Here is a 19,076-nt window from a genome sequence, read left to right as displayed (position 1 = left end):
GGTATGCCACATCGTTCCAATTCACTATATTCCTTGCACGCCTTTCACCCTCCTGCATGTTCAGGCCCCGATCACTCAAAATCTTTTTCACTCCATCTTTCCACCTCCAATTTGGTCTCCCACTTCTCCTCGTTCCCTCCACCTCTAACACATATATCCTCTTGGTCAATCTTTCCTCACTCATTCTCTCTATGTGACCAAACCATTTCAAAACACCCTCTTCTGCTCTTACCCTTACATTACTTACTCGATCAAACCACCTCACACCACATATTGTCCTCAAACATCTGATTTCCAGCACATCCAGCCTCCTGCGTACAACTCTATCCATAGCCCACGCCTCGCAACCATACAACATTATTGGAACCACTATTCCTTCAAACATAGCCATTTTTGCTTTGCGAGATAATGTTCTCTACTTCCAAACATTCTTCAAGGCTCCCAGAATTTTCGCCCCTCCCCCACCCTATGATTAACTTCCGTTGTGGATGAGAGAGATGGAGAAGTGAGTCAGTTGTTGTTCGCTGATGATACAGCGCTGGTGGCTGATTCATGTGAGAAACTGCAGAAGCTGGTGACTGAGTTTGTTAAAGTGTGTGAAAGAAGAAAGTTAAGAGTAAATGTGAATAAGAGCAAGGTTTTTAGGCACAGTAGGGTTGAGGGTCAAGTCAATTGTGAGGTAAGTTTGAATGGAGAAAAACTGGAGAAAGTAAAGTGTTTTAGATATCTGGGAGTGGATCTGGCAGCGGATGGAACCATGGAAGCGGAAGTGAATCATACGGTCGGGGAGGGGGCGAAAATTCTGGGATCCTTGAAGAATGTTTGGAAGTCGAGAACATTATCTCGGAAAGCAAAAATGGGTATGTTTGAAGGAATATTGGTTCCAACAATGTTGTATGGTTGCGAGGCGTGGGCTATGGATAGAGTTGTGCGCAGGAGGGTGGATTTGCTAGAAATGAGATGCGTGAGGACAATATGTGGTGTGAGGTGGTTTGATCGAGTAAGTAATGTAAGGGTAAGAGCAGAAGAGGGTGTTTTGAAATGGTTTGGTCACATAGAGAGAATGAGTGAGGAAAGATTGACCAAGAGGATATATGTGTTAGAGGTGGAGGGAACGAGGAGAAGTGGGAGACCAAATTGGAGGTGGAAAGATGGAGTGAAAAAGATTTTGAGTGATCGGGGCCTAAACATGCAGGAGGGAGTAAGGCGTGCAAGGAATAGAGTGAACTGGAACGATGTGGTATACCGGGGTCGACGTTCTGTCAATGGATTGAACCAGGGCATGTGAAGCGTCTACGGTAACCATGGAAATTTCTCTGGGGCCTGGATGATTGAAAGGGAGCTGTGATTTCGGTTCATTATTACATGACAGCTAGAGACTGAGTGTGAACGAATGGGGCCTTTGTTGTCTTTTCCTATCGCTAAGTCACACACATGAGGTGGGAGTGGGTTGTTATTCCAAGTATGGCGGGGTGATGACGGGAATAAATAAGGGGAGACAGTACGAATTGTGTACATGTTTATATATGTATATGTCTGTGTGTGTTTATATATGTGTACATTGAGATGTATAGGTATGTATATTTGCATGTGTGGACGTTTATGTATATACATATGTATGTGGGTGGGTTGGGCCATTCTTTCGTCTGTGTCCTTGCCCTAACTATATATATATATATATATATATATATATATATATATATATATATATACATATATATATATATATATATATATATATATATATATATATATAAAGAATAAAAAGATGTTCTGGAAGGAGGTAAATAAAGTGCGTAAGACAAGGGAGCAAATGGGAACTTCGGTGAAGGGCGCAAGTGGGGAGGTGATAACAAGTAGTGGTGATGTGAGAAGGAGATGGAGTGAGTATTTTGAAGGTTTGTTGAATGTGTCTGATGATAGAGTGGCAGATATAGGGTGTTTTGGTCGAGGTGGTGTGCAAAGTGAGAGGGTTAGGGAAAATGATTTGGTAAACAGAGAAGAGGTAGTGAAAGCTTTGCGGAAGATGAAAGCCGGCAAGGCAGCAGGTTTGGATGGTATTGCAGTGGAATCTATTAAAAAAGGGGGTGACTGTATTGTTGACTGGTTGGTAAGGTTATTTAATGTATGTATGACTCATGGTGAGGTGCCTGAGGATTGGCGGAATGCGTGCATAGTGCCATTGTACAAAGGCAAAGGGGATAAGAGTGAGTGCTCAAATTACAGAGGTATAAGTTTGTTGAGTATTCCTGGTAAATTATATGGGAGGGTATTGATTGAGAGGGTGAAGGCATGTACAGAGCATCAGATTGGGGAAGAGCAGTGTGGTTTCAGAAGTGGTAGAGGATGTGTGGATCAGGTGTTTGCTTTGAAGAATGTATGTGAGAAATACTTAGAAAAGCAAATGGATTTGTATGTAGCATTTATGGATCTGGAGAAGGCATATGATAGAGTTGATAGAGATGCTCTGTGGAAGGTATTAAGAATATATGGTGTGGGAGGAAAGTTGTTAGAAGCAGTGAAAAGTTTTTATCGAGGATGTAAGGCATGTGTACGTGTAGGAAGAGAGGAAAGTGATTGGTTCTCAGTGAATGTAGGTTTGCGGCAGGGGTGTGTGATGTCTCCATGGTTGTTTAATTTGTTTATGGATGGGGCTGTTTGGGAGGTGAATGCAAGAGTTTTGGAAATAGGGGCAAGTATGAAGTCTGTTGTGGATGAGGGAGCTTGGGAAGTGGGTCAGTTGTTGTTCGCTGATGATACAGCGCTGGTGGCTGATTCATGTGAGAAACTGCAGAAGCTGGTGACTGAGTTTGGTAAAGTGTGTGAAAGAAGAAAGTTAAGAGTAAATATGAATAAGAGCAAGGTTATTAGGTACAGTAGGGTTGAGGGTCAAGTCAGTTGGGAGGTAAGTTTGAATGGAGAAGAACTGGGGGAAGTAAAGTGTTTTAGGTATCTGGGAGTGGATCTGGCAGCGGATGGAACCATGGAAGCGGAAGTGAATCATAGGGTGGGGGAGGGGGCGAAAATTCTGGGAGCCTTGAAGAATGTGTTGAAGTCGAGATAATCATCTCGGAAGGCAAAAATGGGTATGTTTGAAGGAATAGTGGTTCCAACAATGTTGTATGGGTGCGATGCGTGGGCTATTGATAGAGTTCAGCGCAGGAGGGTGGATGTGCTGGAAATGAGATGTTTGAGGACAATGTGTGGTGTGAGGTGGTTTGATCGAGTAAGTAATGTAAGGGTAAGAGAGATGTGTGGAAATGAAAAGAGCGTGTTTGAGAGAGCAGAAGAGTGTGTTTTGAAATGGTTTGGGCACATGGAGAGAATGAGTGAGGAAAGATTGACTAAGAGGATATATGTCTCGGAGGTGGAGGGAACGAGGAGAAGTGGGAGACCAAATTGGAGGTGGAAAGATGGAGTGGAAAAGATTTTGTGTGATCGGGGCCTAAACATGCAGGAGGGTGAAAGGCGTGCAAGGAATAGAGTGAATTGGATCGATGTGGTATTCCGGGGTTGACGTGCTGTCAGTGGATTGAATCAGGGCATGTGAAGCGTCTGGGGTAAACCATGGAAGGTTGTGTGGGGCCTGGATGTGGAAAGGGAGCTGTGGTTTCGGGCATTATTGCATGACAGCTAGAGACAGAGTGTGAACGAATTGGGCCTTTGTTGTCTTTTCCTAGTGCTACCTCGCACACATGAGGTGTGAGGGGGATGGTATTCCATGTGTGGCGAGGTGGCGATGGGAATGAATAAATGCAAACAGTGTGAATTGTGTGCATGGGTATATATGTATGTGTCTCTGTGTGTATATATATGTGTACATTGAGATGTATAGTGTGTACATTTGCGTGTGTGGACGTGCATGTATATACATTGTGTATTGGGGGTGGGTTGGTCCATTTCTTTCGTTTGCTTCCTTGCGCTACCTCGCAAACGCGGGAGACAGCGACAAAGCAAAATAAATTTAAATAAATACACACACACACACACACACATATATATATATATATATATATATATATATATATATATATATATATATATATATATATATATATATATATATATATATATATATATATATATATATATATATTCCTATGAGTGCAAAGGGGAAATGAAACAAGAAAAGTTCCCAAGTGCACTTTCGTGTAATAATCACATCACCAGGTGAGACAAAAGAGAGAAATATAACAGTCACTTGATATACATCGAAGAGACGAAGCTAGGACGCCATTTGGGAAACATGTGATTGTCCAAAACATACAACGAGCGTTCATAAACTTATCCTTTTACAAATCTTATCAACAATAAAGTTATCTAATTTTTATGGACCCTCACTGATATTAAGATTATAATTTTTTGTGTATTTAACAATAGAAAATTCAATGATATTTCTCTTGGTAATAGAGTTTGAGTTGATAACTGAGATGGCGTTACTCCAGTCAATACAATGATCATAGTTTTTAACATGATTAAACAAGGCATTTGATTCTTGTCCCGTTCTTATACTATATTTATGCTGCTTAAGTCTAACAGAAAGATCCTTACCAGTCTGACCAACATGATATCTATCACAGTTTCCACAAGGCACTTTATAGTTGCAACCAAGAGAATTTTCCGGTGATTTCCTGATTAAGATATTCTTTATAGTATTATTGTTGCTAAAGGTAACATTTACATTAAAGGGTTTAAGCAACATGGGAAGCAAAGTGAAATTTTAATCAAAAGGGAGAACTAAAAGATTCTTGGTGTCCATGGGAGTTTTGGGCTCAACTCGATAAAATGATTTCTTTGCTAGCTTAAGGGGTTTATCAACGAAAGATCTAGGGTACTTTAACTTAGATCCAATAGAATATATCTTCTCAAACTCATCATCAATAAACTCTGGACTGCGAATACGTAATGCCCTAAGGAACATAGATTGAAATGATAATAATTTAACTCTGTCATGTTGAGATAAGTAATCATGGATATATGAGCATACATTGGTGGGTTTTCTGTATATGCTAAACTTAAACTTGTTTCCTTGTCTATGGATCATGCAATCTAAAAATGGTAACATACCATTATTTTCATTTTCTACAGTAAATTTGAAGGAGGGTACTAAATTGTTAAGTAAGGGGAGAAATATTTGTAAATTTTCATTTGTTGGCCAAACACAAAGAACATCATCTACATACCTAAACCAAATTGCATTAGAAGGTAAGATATCCTTTAGTAATTTTGTTTCAAAAAATTCCATATGATGATTACTTAGTACAGGTGAAAGAGGGTTACCCATTGCCATACCAAATTTTTTTGAGCATAATAATCTCCATTAAATTGAAATACACAGTCTTTTATGCACAATTTCATCTGTTCAATGAAATTAGACTTTGAAACAGGTAAATGAATATCATCCAAGACATCAAATAGATATTCTAAAAGGTCATCAACTGGAACTTTAGTGAAAAGTGAGGAAACATCAAAGCTAACTAGTTTGAAATCAAAATCAACATTTGATATTGTTTAGCTTGTTGACTAAATCTACATTGTTTATGATATTAGAATTTGATACCTTACCCAATATAGGGCTTAATAAAGAAACTAACCATTTTGACAATTTATATGTGATGGAGCCTATTGAACTCACTATAGGTCTTGCTGGAAAATTCTGTTTATGTGTTTTGATAAGTCCATACATATATGGCAATGAAGGGGACAAAGATGACAAACTTTTGATAAGAGAAATTTTACCTTTCAACAAGAACTTCATTTCTTTATCGAAGTAAGAATTAACTGATTCTAAGGGATATCTACTAAGTTTAGAATATGTTGTGTTATCATTTAGAAGATTATTCATTTAGATAAATAGTTACTTTTGTCTAAAATCACAACAGTGTTAGTTTATCTGCTTTAGTAACATGTATATCCTTGTCTTTTTTTAAGGTGTTAATAGCTCTTATGAATCTTTTAGGGCAATGAGCTTCCACTGGTTTTGAAAAACTGGCATTCACTAAACCCTTATAGATATCAGTATCATCATTACTTAAATTACTGTATTTTTCTAATTTACGAAAAGACTTTCTGACATCAACACAGTTCGCCTTTCTGTTAGAGCACACAAAACTTAAACCATAGCCTAATGCACACAAGGAATCTATATCTAGTTGTTTATTAGACAAGTTTACCACAAAAGATGGGCTTGTGTTTTTGGTCTCCTCGATGTTTTCAATAAGTTGGTCCAACTTACGATTTAGTGACACTTGTAGCCTATTGCGTTCTTTCCTTAATTCATCATAGCAATAGTCCAACATCCGGTTCTTCCAGTGTGTCGGTATTGCTATTTGAAAGGCACGTTTCTTCTCTCTTGAAATGCGAAAAGCCTCCTCCATTTCAAGCTTCTTTAATACAATTTCAATTCAATGGAGATTATTATGCTCAAAAATTTGGTATGACAATGGGTAACCCTCTTTCACCTGTACTAAGTAATCTTTATATGGAGTTTTTTGAAACAAAATTACTAAAGGATATCTTACCTTCTAATGCAATTTGGTTTAGGTATGTAGATGATGTTCTTTGTGTTTGGCCAACAAATGAAAATTTACGAATATTTCTCCCCTTATTTAACAATTTAATACCTTCCATCAAAATACTGTAGAAAATGAAAATAATGGTATTTTACCATTTCTAGATTGCATGATCCATAGACAAGGAAACAAGTTTAAGTTTAGCATATACAGAAAACCCACCAATGTATGCTCATATATCCATTATTACTCATCTCAACATGACAGAGTTAAATTATCAACATTTCAATCTATGTTCCTAAGGGCATTACGTATTTGCAGTCCAGAGTTTATTGATGATGAGTTTGAGAAGATATATTCTATTGGATCTAAGTTAAAGTACCCTAGGTCTTTCATTGATAAATCCCTTAAGTTAGCAAAGAAATCATTTTATAGAGTTGATACCAAACCTCCCACTGACACCAAGAAGCTTTTAGTTCTCCCTTTTAATGATAATTGCACTTTGCTTCCCATGTTGCTTAATTCCTTTAATGTAAATGTTGCCTTTAGCAACAATAATGCTATAAAGAATATCTTAATCAGGAAATCACCAGAAAATTCTATTGGTTGCATCTATAAAGTGCCTTGTGGAAACTGTGATAAATTTTATGTTGGTCAGACTGGTAAGGATCTTTCTGTTAGACTTAAGCAACATAAATATAGTATAAGAACGGGACAAGAATCAAATTCCTTGTTTAATCATGTTAAAAAGTATGATCTTGTACTGACTGGAGTAACGCCATCTCAGTGATTAACTCAAACTCTATTACCAAGTGAAATATCATTGAATCTTCTATTATCAAATACACAAAGAATTATAATCTTAATATTAGTGATGGTCTATAGAAATTAGATAACTTTATTGTTGATAAGATTTGTAAAATGATAAGATTATGAATGCTCGTTGTATGTTTTGGACAATCATATGTTTACCAAATGGCGTCCTAGCTTCGTTTCTTCGATGTATATCAAGTGACTGTTGTATTTCTCTCTTGTGTCTCCCCTGATGATGTGATTATTACACGAAAGTGCACTTGGGAACTTTTCGTGTTTCATTTTCCCCTTGGAGTCATAGGAATATCCTGACCACGCGCAAAATTGTGAGCCTTTCCAATATATATATATATGTATATATATATATATATATATATATATATATATATATATATATATATATATATATATATATATATATATATATATATATATTTTTTTTTTTTCATACTATTCGCCATTTCCCGCATTAGCGAGGTAGCGTTAAGAACAGAGGACTGGGCCTTCGAGGGAATATCCTCACCTGGCCCCCTTCTCTGTTCCTTCTTTTGGAAAAAAAATATAAATATATATATATATATATATATATATATATATATATATATATATATATATATATATATATATATATTCTTTCAAACTATTTGCCATTTCCCGCATTAGCGAGGTAGCGTTAAGAACAGAGGACTGGGCCTTTGAGGGAATACCCTCACCTGGCCCAATTCTCTGTTCCTTCTTTTGGAAAATTAAAAAAAAACGAGAGGGGAGGATTTCCAGCCCCCCGCTCCTTCCCCTTTTAGTCGCCTTCTACGACACGCAGGGAATACGTGGGAAGTATTCTTTCTCCCCTATCGCCAGGGAATATATATATATATATATATATATATATATATATATATATATATATATATATATATATATATATTTTTTTTTTTTTTTATACTCTGTCGCTGTCTCCCGCGTTTGCGAGGTAGCGCAAGGAAACAGACGAAAGAAATGGCCCAACCCCCCCCATACACATGTACATACACACGCCCACACACGCAAATATACATACCTACACAGCTTTCCATGGTTTACCCCAGACGCTTCACATGCCTTGATTCAATCCACTGACAGCACGTCAACCCCTGTATACCACATCGCTCCAATTCACTCTATTCCTTGCCCTCCTTTCACCCTCCTGCATGTTCAGGCCCCGATCACACAAAATCCTTTTCACTCCATCTTTCCACCTCCAATTTGGTCTCCCTCTTCTCCTCGTTCCCTCCACCTCCGACACATATATCCTCTTGGTCAATCTTTCCTCACTCATTCTCTCCATGTGCCCAAACCATTTCAAAACACCCTCTTCTGCTCTCTCAACCACGCTCTTTTTATTTCCACACATCTCTCTTACCCTTACGTTACTTACTCGATCAAACCACCTCACACCACACATTGTCCTCAGACATCTCATTTCCAGCACATCCATCCTCCTGCGCACAACTCTATCCATAGCCCACGCCTCGCAACCATACAACATTGTTGGAACTACTATTCCTTCAAACATACCCATTTTTGCTTTCCGGGATAATGTTCTCGACTTCCACACATTTTTCAAGGCTCCCAAAATTTTCGCCCCCTCCCCCACCCTATGATCCACTTCCGCTTCCATGGTTCCATCCGCTGACAGATCCACTCCCAGATATCTAAAACACTTCACTTCCTCCAGCCTCTCACCATTCAAACTCACCTCCCAATTGACTTGACCCTCAACCCTACTGTACCTAATAACCTTGCTCTTATTCACATTTACTCTTAACTTTCTTCTTCCACACACTTTACCAAACTCCGTCACCAGCTTCTGCAGTTTCTCACATGAATCCGCCACCAGCGCTGTATCATCAGCGAACAACAACTGACTCACTTCCCAAGCTCTCTCATCCCCAACAGACTTCATACTTGCCCCTCTTTCCAAAACTCTTGCATTTACCTCCCTAACAACCCCATCCATAAACAAATTAAACAACCATGGAGACATCGCACACCCCTGCCGCAAACCTACATTCACTGAGAACCAATCACTTTCCTCTCTTCCTACACGTACACATGCCTTACATCCTCGATAAAAACTTTTCACTGCTTCTAACAACTTGCCTCCCACACCATATATTCTTAATATATATATATATATATATATATATATATATATATATATATATATATATATATATATATATATATATATATATATATATATATACATATATGTATATATATATATATATATATATATATATATATATATATATATATATATATATATATATATATATATATATATATATATATATATATATACATATATGTATATATATATATATATATATATATATATATATATATATATATATATATATATATATATATATATATATATATATATATATATATATATATATATATATATATATATATATATATATATATATATATATATATATATATATATATATGTATATATATATATATATATATATATATATATATATATATATATATATATATATATATATATATATATATATATATATATATATATATATATATATATATATATATATATATATATATATATATATATATATATATATATATATATATATATATATGTATATATATATATATATATATTTACTGGGAAAAGACGAGTACTGAGGGTAACATCCACTTTGTGACGCTCCGTCCCAACTGTCTCCTGTGCCTTGGAAATGACGGCTTCCCTGGAAACATGGTGCCATCATTCTCACCTACCAAATGATTGGAAAGGTATTCAAAAGGCTTACTGGTAGTTTCATCCTTATCCAGCTACTTCAGAACCTCTATTGGGATGCAACATACGTTTAATTTCAAAATCCTGGAAAAGTGAGAATTTTGCATCTTCTAAAATACTTGGGATTCCAGTGTACGTATAAGTCCCCACACCGTCAGCGACGACGCTTGCACGTCTGCGATACGACAGGTTCGGGATACATCGACTCTATAAAAGACACACAAGCGTTCGTCACAAGAGGCAGCCAAATGGAGGATTTGGACGGACTGTTGAGGAAGACGTGTCCAGCAATACTGAAGTGATGCATTGTACTACCTGGGATGAACAGGCTGCGAGGGTTCAACGCTCAGCCGCTCGGGTATGGCTCGGACGACTTCAACCAGGATTCCCCGCGGTATACGTCGCCCAAGCCAGGCGGACTCTATGGAGAGTCTTACTTCATAGGGAGAACTAAAACGTCTTCGATGTGGCCCGGGCTATCGTGCCAGCCTATGCGGCACTTCAGCAACCCGGAATTATTCCCTGAAACAACGCTTGGAAGGAGGCAGAAGTGATATTGTGACAGTGATTGTGTCAGCGTCGCGTCGCCTCGCCGCAGTGTATCGAGACAGACTTCCCCAGAACTTTTTAAAGGGGAAGTAAATGTTTATAGTTGTGTTACTGGAGTGATAGTTTTCATGCATGGTGTTTTGACAAGAAAATAGTGAAGTTGGAGAAAAATGTAGCTTAGACATTGAAGCTTATTGATTCAGTGGTGAAATTGATGAGAACTGCTATTGACGTTTGTGTGAATAAATTGTACATTTCCTTTACCATAGCCAGAGGTTGAACCATTATGTGACGTTCATTTTTTCATTCATTTCAAGCTAAAAGTTTGTTTTCTAAATTGTCTCTTACATTTTTCATATGTATATATATGTATGTGTGTGTGTGTGTGTGTGTGCGTGTGTGTGTGTGTGTGTGTGTGTGTGTGTGTGTATATATATATGTATATTATCCCTGGGGATAGGGGTGAAAGAATACTTCCCACGTATTCCTCGCGTGTCGTAGAAAGCGACTAGAGGGGACGGGAGCGGGGGGCCGGAAATCCTCCCCTCCTTGTATTAACTTTCTAAAATGGGAAACAGAAGAAGGAGCAACGCGGGGAGTGCTCATCCTCCTCGAAGGCTCAGAGTGGGGTGCCTAAATGTGTGTGGATGTAACCAAGATGTGAAAAAAGGAGAGATAGGTAGTATGTTTGAGGAAAGGAACCTGGATGTTTTGGCTCTGAGTGAAACGAAGCTCAAGGGTAAAGGGGAAGAGTGGTTTGGAAATGTCTGGGGAGTGAAGTCAGGGGTTAGTGAGAGGACAAGAGCAAGGGAAGGAGTAGCAATACTCCTGAAACAGGAGTTGTGGGAGTATGTGATAGAATGTAAGAAAGTAAATTCTCGATTAATATGGGTAAAATTGAAAGTTGATGGAGAGAGGTGGGTGATTATTGGTGCATATGCACCTGGGCATGAGAAGAAAGATCATGAGAGGCAAGTGTTTTGGGAGCAGCTAAATGAGTGTGTTAGCGGTTTTGATGCACGAGACCGGGTTATAGTGATGGGTGATTTGAATGCAAAGGTGAGTAATGTGGCAGTCGAGGGAATAATTGGTATGCATGGGGTGTTCAGTGTTGTAAATGGAAATGGTGAAGAGCTTGTAGATTTATGTGCTGAAAAAGGACTGATGATTGGGAATACCTGGTTTAAAAAGCGAGATATACATAAGTATACTTATGTAAGTAGGAGAGATGGCCAGAGAGCGTTATTGGATTACGTGTTAATTGACAGGCGTGCGAAAGAGAGACTTTTGGATGTCAATGTGCTGAGAGGTGCAACTGGAGGGATGTCTGATCATTATCTTGTGGAGGCTAAGGTGAAGATTAGTATGGGTTTTCAGAAAAGAAGAGTGAATGTTGGGGTGAAGAAGGTGGTGAGAGTAAGTGAGCTTGGGAAGGAGACCTGTGTGAAGAAGTATCAGGAGAGACTGTGTACAGAATGGAAAAAGGTGAGAACAATGGAAGTAAGGGGAGTGGGGGAGGAATGGGATGTATTTAGGGAATCAGTGATGGATTGCGCAAAAGATGCTTGTGGCATGAGAAGAGTGGGAGGTGGGCTGTTTAGAAAGGGTAGTGAGTGGTGGGATGAAGAAGTAAGAGTATTAGTGAAAGAGAAGAGAGAGGCATTTGGACGATTTTTGCAGGGAAAAAATGCAATTGAGTGGGAGAAGTATAAAAGAAAGAGACAGGAGGTCAAGAGAAAGGTGCAAGAGGTGAAAAAAAGGGCAAATGAGAGTTGGGGTGAGAGACTATCAGTAAATTTTAGGGAGAATAAAAAGATGTTCTGGAAGGAGGTAAATAGGGTGCGTAAGACAAGGGAGCAAATGGGAACTTCAGTGAAGGGCGTAAATGGGGAGGTGATAACAAGTAGTGGTGATGTGAGAAGGAGATGGAATGAGTATTTTGAAGGTTTGTTGAATGTGTCTGATGACAGAGTGGCAGATATAGGGTGTTTGGGTCGAGGTGGTGTGCAAAGTGAGAGGGTTAGGGAAAATGATTTGGTAAACAGAGAAGAGGTAGTAAAAGCTTTGCGGAAGATGAAAGCCGGCAAGGCAGCAGGTTTGGATGGTATTGCAGTGGAATTTATTAAAAAAGGGGGTGACTGTATTGTTGACTGGTTGGTAAGGTTATTTAATGTATGTATGACTCATGGTGAGGTGCCTGAGGATTGGCGGAATGCGTGCATAGTGCCATTGTACAAAGGCAAAGGGGATAAGAGTGAGTGCTCAAATTACAGAGGTATAAGTTTGTTGAGTATTCCTGGTAAATTATATGGGAGGGTATTGATTGAGAGGGTGAAGGCATGTACAGAGCATCAGATTGGGGAAGAGCAGTGTGGTTTCAGAAGTGGTAGAGGATGTGTGGATCAGGTGTTTGCTTTGAAGAATGTATGTGAGAAATACTTAGAAAAGCAAATGGATTTGTATGTAGCATTTATGGATCTGGAGAAGGCATATGATAGAGTTGATAGAGATGCTCTGTGGAAGGTATTAAGAATATATGGTGTGGGAGGCAAGTTGTTAGAAGCAGTGAAAAGTTTTTATCGAGGATGTAAGGCATGTGTACGTGTAGGAAGAGAGGAAAGTGATTGGTTCTCAGTGAATGTAGGTTTGCGGCAGGGGTGTGTGATGTCTCCATGGTTGTTTAATTTGTTTATGGATGGGGTTGTTAGGGAGGTAAATGCAAGAGTCTTGGAAAGAGGGGCAAGTATGAAGTCTGTTGGGGATGAGAGAGCTTGGGAAGTGAGTCAGTTGTTGTTCGCTGATGATACAGCGCTGGTGGCGGATTCATGTGAGAAACTGCAGAAGCTGGTGACGGAGTTTGGTAAAGTGTGTGAAAGAAGAAAGTTAAGAGTAAATGTGAATAAGAGCAAGGTTATTAGGTACAGTAGGGTTGAGGGTCAAGTCAATTGGGAGGTGAGTTTGAATGGAGAAAAACTGGAGGAAGTGAAGTGTTTTAGATATCTGGGAGTGGATCTGTCAGCGGATGGAACCATGGAAGCGGAAGTGGATCATAGGGTGGGGGAGGGGGCGAAAATTTTGGGAGCCTTGAAAAATGTGTGGAAGTCGAGAACATTATCCCGGAAAGCAAAAATGGGTATGTTTGAAGGAATAGTAGTTCCAACAATGTTGTATGGTTGCGAGGCGTGGGCTATGGATAGAGTTGTGCGCAGGAGGATGGATGTGCTGGAAATGAGATGTTTGAGGACAATGTGTGGTGTGAGGTGGTTTGATCGAGTAAGTAACGTAAGGGTAAGAGAGATGTGTGGAAATAAAAAGAGCGTGGTTGAGAGAGCAGAAGAGGGTGTTTTGAAATGGTTTGGGCACATGGAGAGAATGAGTGAGGAAAGATTGACCAAGAGGATATATGTGTCGGAGGTGGAGGGAACGAGGAGAAGAGGGAGACCAAATTGGAGGTGGAAAGATGGAGTGAAAAGGATTTTGTGTGATCGGGGCCTGAACATGCAGGAGGGTGAAAGGAGGGCAAGGAATAGAGTGAATTGGAGCGATGTGGTATACAGGGGTTGACGTGCTGTCAGTGGACTGAGTCGGGGCATGTGAAGCGTCCGGGGTAAACCAAGGAAAGCTGTGTAGATATGTATATTTGCGTGTGTGGACGTGTGTATGTACATGTGTATGGGGGGGGTTGGGCCATTTCTTTCGTCTGTTTCCTTGCGCTACCTCGCAAACGCGGGAGACAGCGACAAAGTACAAAAAAAAAAAAAAAAAAAAAAAATATATATATATATATATATATATATATATATATATATATATATATATATATATATATATATATATATATATATATATATATATATATATATATATATATATATATATATATATATATTTTTTTTTTTTCTTTTTTGCTTTGTCGCTGTCTCCCGCGTTTGCGAGGTAGCGCAAAGGAAACAGACGAAAGAAATGGCCCAACCCACCCCCATACACATGTATATGCATACGCCCACACACGCAAATATACATACCTACACAGCTTTCCGTGGTTTACCCCAGACTCTTCACATGCCCTGATTCAATCCACTGACAGCACGTCAACCCCGGTATACCACATCGATCCAATTCACTCTATTCCTTGCCCTCCTTTCACCCTCCTGCATGTTCAGGCCCCGATCACACAAAATCTTTTTCACTCCATCTTTCCACCTCCAATTTGGTCTCCCACTTCTCCTCGTTCCCTCCACCTCCGACACATATATCCTCTTGGTCAATCTTTCCTCACTCATTCTCTCCATTTGCCCAAACCATTTCAAAACACCCTCTTCTACTCTCTCAACCACGCTCTTTTTATTTCCACACATCTCTCTTACCCTTACGTTACTTACTCGATCCAACCACCTCACACCACACATTGTCCTCAAACATCTCATTTCCAGCACATCCATCCTCCTTCGCACAACTGTATCCATAGCCCACGCCTCAAATGGGAACTTCAGTGAAGGGCGCAAATGGGAAGGTGATAACAAGTAGTGGTGATGTGAGAAGGAGATGGAGTGAGTATTTTGAAGGTTTGTTGAATGTGTTTGATGATAGAGTGGCAGATATAGGGTGTTTTGGTCGAGGTGGTGTGCAAAGTGAGAGGGTTAGGGGAAATGATTTGGTAAACAGAGAAGAGGTAGTAAAAGCTTTGCGGAAGATGAAAGCCAGCAAGGCAGCAGGTTTGGATGGTATTGCAGTGGAATTTATTAAAAAAGGGGGTGACTGTATTATTGTCCGGTTGGTAAGGTTATTTAATGTATGTATGACTCATGGTGAGGTGCCTGAGGATTGGCAGAATGCGTGCATAGTGCCATTGTACAAAGGCAAAGGGGATAAGAGTGAGTGCTCAAATTACAGAGGTATAAGTTTGTTGAGTATTCCTGGTAAATTATATGGGAGGGTATTGATTGAGAGGGTGAAGGCATGTACAGAGCATCATACTGGGGAAGAGCAGTGTGGTTTCAGATGTGGTAGAGGATGTGTGGATCAGGTGTTTGCTTTGAAGAATGTATGTGAGAAATCTTAGAAAAGCAAATGGATTTGTATGTAGCATTTATGGATCTGGAGAAGGCATATGATAGAGTTGATAGAGATGCTCTGTGGAAGGTATTAAGAATATATGGTGTGGGAGGCAAGTTGTTAGAAGCAGTGAAAAGTTTTTATCGAGGATGTAAGGCATGTGTACGTGTAGGAAAAGAGGAAAGTGATTGGTTCTCAGTGAATGTAGGTTTGCGGCAGGGGTGTGTGATGTCTCCATGGTTGTTTAATTTGTGTATGGATGGGGTTGTTAGGGAGGTGAATGCAAGAGTTTTGGAAAGAGGGGCAAGTATGAAGTCTGTTTGGGATGAGAGAGCTTGGGAAGTGAGTCAGTTGTTGTTCGCTGATGATACAGCGCTGGTGGCTGATTCATGTGAGAAACTGCAGAAGCTGGTGACTGAGTTTGGTAAAGTGTGTGAAAGAAGAAAGTTAAGAGTAAATGTGAATAAGAGCAAGGTAATTAGGTACAGTAGGGTTGAGGGTCAAGTCAATTGGGAGGTAAGTTTGAATGGAGCAAAACTGGAGGAAGTAAAGTGTTTTAGATATCTGGGAGTGGATCTGGCAGCGGATGGAACCATGGAAGCGGAAGTGGATCATAGGGTGGAGGAGGGGGCGAAAATCCTGGGAGTCTTGAAGAATGTGTAGAAGTCGAGAACATTATCTCGGAAAGCAAAAATGGGTATGTTTGAAGGAATAGTGGTTCCAACAATGTTGTATGGTTGCGAGGCGTGGGCTATGGATAGAGTTGTGCGCAGGAGGATGGATGTGCTGGAAATGAGATGTTTGAGGACAATGTGTGGTGTGAGGTGGTTTGATCGAGTGAGTAACGTAAGGGTAAGAGAGATGTGTGGAAATAAAAAGAGCGTGGTTGAGAGAGCAGAAGAGGGTGTTTTGAAGTAGTATGGGCACATGGAGAGAATGAGTGAGGAAAGATTGACCAAGAGGATATATGTGTCGGAGGTGGAGGGAACGAGGAGAAGAGGGAGACCAAATTGGAGATGGAAAGATGGAGTGAAAAAGATTTTGTGTGATCGGGGCCTGAACATGCAGGAGGGTGAAAGGAGGGCAAGGAATAGAGTGAATTGGAGCGATGTGGTATACCGGGGTTGACGTGCTGTCAGTGGATTGAATCAAGGCATGTGAAGCGTCTGGGGTAAACCATGGAAAGCTGTGTAGGTATGTATATTTGCGTGTGTGGACGTATGTATATACATGTGTATGGGGGTGGGTTGGGCCATTTCTTTCGTCTGTTTCCTTGCGCTACCTCGCAAACGCGGGAGACAGCGACAAAGTATAATAAAAAAAAAAAGAGTAAATGTGAATAAGACCAAGGTTATTAGGTAAAGTAGGGTTGAGGGATAAGTCAGCTGGGAGGTAAGTTTGAATGGAGAAAAACTGGAGGAAGTGAAGTGATTTAGATATCTGGGATTGGATTTGGCAGTGGATGGAACCATGGAAGCGGAAGTGAATTATAGGATGGGGGAGGGGCGAAAGTTCTGGGAGCGTTGAAAAATGTGTGGAAGTCGAGAACTTTATCTTGGAAAACAAAAATGGGTGTTTGAAGGAATAGTGGTTCCAACAATATTATATCGTTGCCAGGCGTGGCCTATAGGTAGAGTTGTGTGGAGGAGGGTGAATGTGCTGGAAATGAGACGTTTTAGTACAATATGTGGTGTGAGGTGGTTTGATCGAGTAAGTAATGAAAGGGTAAGAGAGATGTGTGGTAATAAAAAAAGAGTGTTGTTGAGAGAGCAGAAGATAGTGTTTTGAAACACTGAGAGAATGAGTGAGGAAATATTGACCAAGAGGATATATCTGTCAGAGGTGGAGGGAACGAGGAGAAGTGGGAGTCCAAATTGGAGGTGGAAAGATGAAGTGAAAATGATTTTGAGTGATCGGGGCCTGAACATGTAGGAGGGTGAAAGGCGTGCAAGGATTAGAGTGAATTCGAACGATGTGGTATACCGATGTCGACGTGCTGTCAATGGATTGAACAAGGGCATGTGAAGCGTCTGGGGCAAACCATGGAAAGTTTTGTTGGGCCTGGATGTGGAAAGGGCGCTGGGAATTCAGTGCATTATACATGACAGCTAGAGACTGAGTGTGAACGAATGTGGCCTTTGTTGTCTTTTCCTATCGCTACCTAGCGCACATGCGGAGGGAGGGGGTTTTCATTTCATGTGTGGCGGTTTGACGACGGGAATGAAAAAGGGCAGACAGTTTGGAATATGTACATGACTATATATGTATATATCTTGGTGTGTATATGTATGTATACGTTGAGATGTATAGATATGTATTATGTGCTGTGTGTGGACGTGTATGTATATACATGTGTATGTGCGTGGGTTGGGCCATTCTTTCGTCTGTTTCCTTGCGATACCTCGCTAACGCGAGAGCGTGACATAGTATGATATATATATATATATATATATATATATATATATATATATATATATATATATATATATATATATATATATATATATATATATATATATATATATATATATATATATATATATATATATATATATATATAATTGGAGGTGGAAAGATGGAGTGAAAAAGATTTTGTGTGATCGGGGCCTGAACATGCAGGAGGGTGAAAGGAGGGCAAGGAATAGAGTGAATTGGAGCGATGTGGTATACAGGGGTTGACGTGCTGTCAGTGGATTGAATCAAGGCACGTGAAGCGTCTGGGGTAAACCATGGAAAGCTGTGTAGGTATGTATATTTGCGTGTGTGGACGTATGTATATACATGTGTATGGGGGTGGGTTGGGCCATTTCTTTCGTCTGTTTCCTTGCGCTACCTCGCAAACGCGGGAGACAGCGACAAAGCAAAAGAAAAAAAAAAGAAAATATATATATATATATATATATATATATATATATATATATATATATATATATATATATATATATATATACATACATATATATATATATATATATATATATATATATATATATATATATATATATATATATATATATATATATATATATATATATATATATATATATATATATATATATATATATTTGGAGGTGGAAAGATGGAGTGAAAAAGATTTTGAGTGATCGGAGCCTGAACATGCAGGAGGGTGAAAGGCGTGCAAGGAATAGAGTGAATTGGAACGATGTGGTATACCGGGGTCGATTTGCTGTCAGTGGATTCAACCAGGGCATGTGAAGCGTCTGGGGTAAACCATGGAAAGTTCTGTGGGGCCTGGATGTGGAAAGGGAGCTGTGATTTCGGTTCATTATTACATGACAGCTAGAGACTGAGTGTGAACGAATGGGGCCTTT

The sequence above is a fragment of the Panulirus ornatus genome, chromosome 64 (genome assembly GCF_036320965.1).
Source record: "Panulirus ornatus isolate Po-2019 chromosome 64, ASM3632096v1, whole genome shotgun sequence".
Lineage (NCBI taxonomy): Eukaryota > Metazoa > Arthropoda > Malacostraca > Decapoda > Palinuridae > Panulirus > Panulirus ornatus.
Note: the sequence above shows the minus strand (reverse complement) of the source record.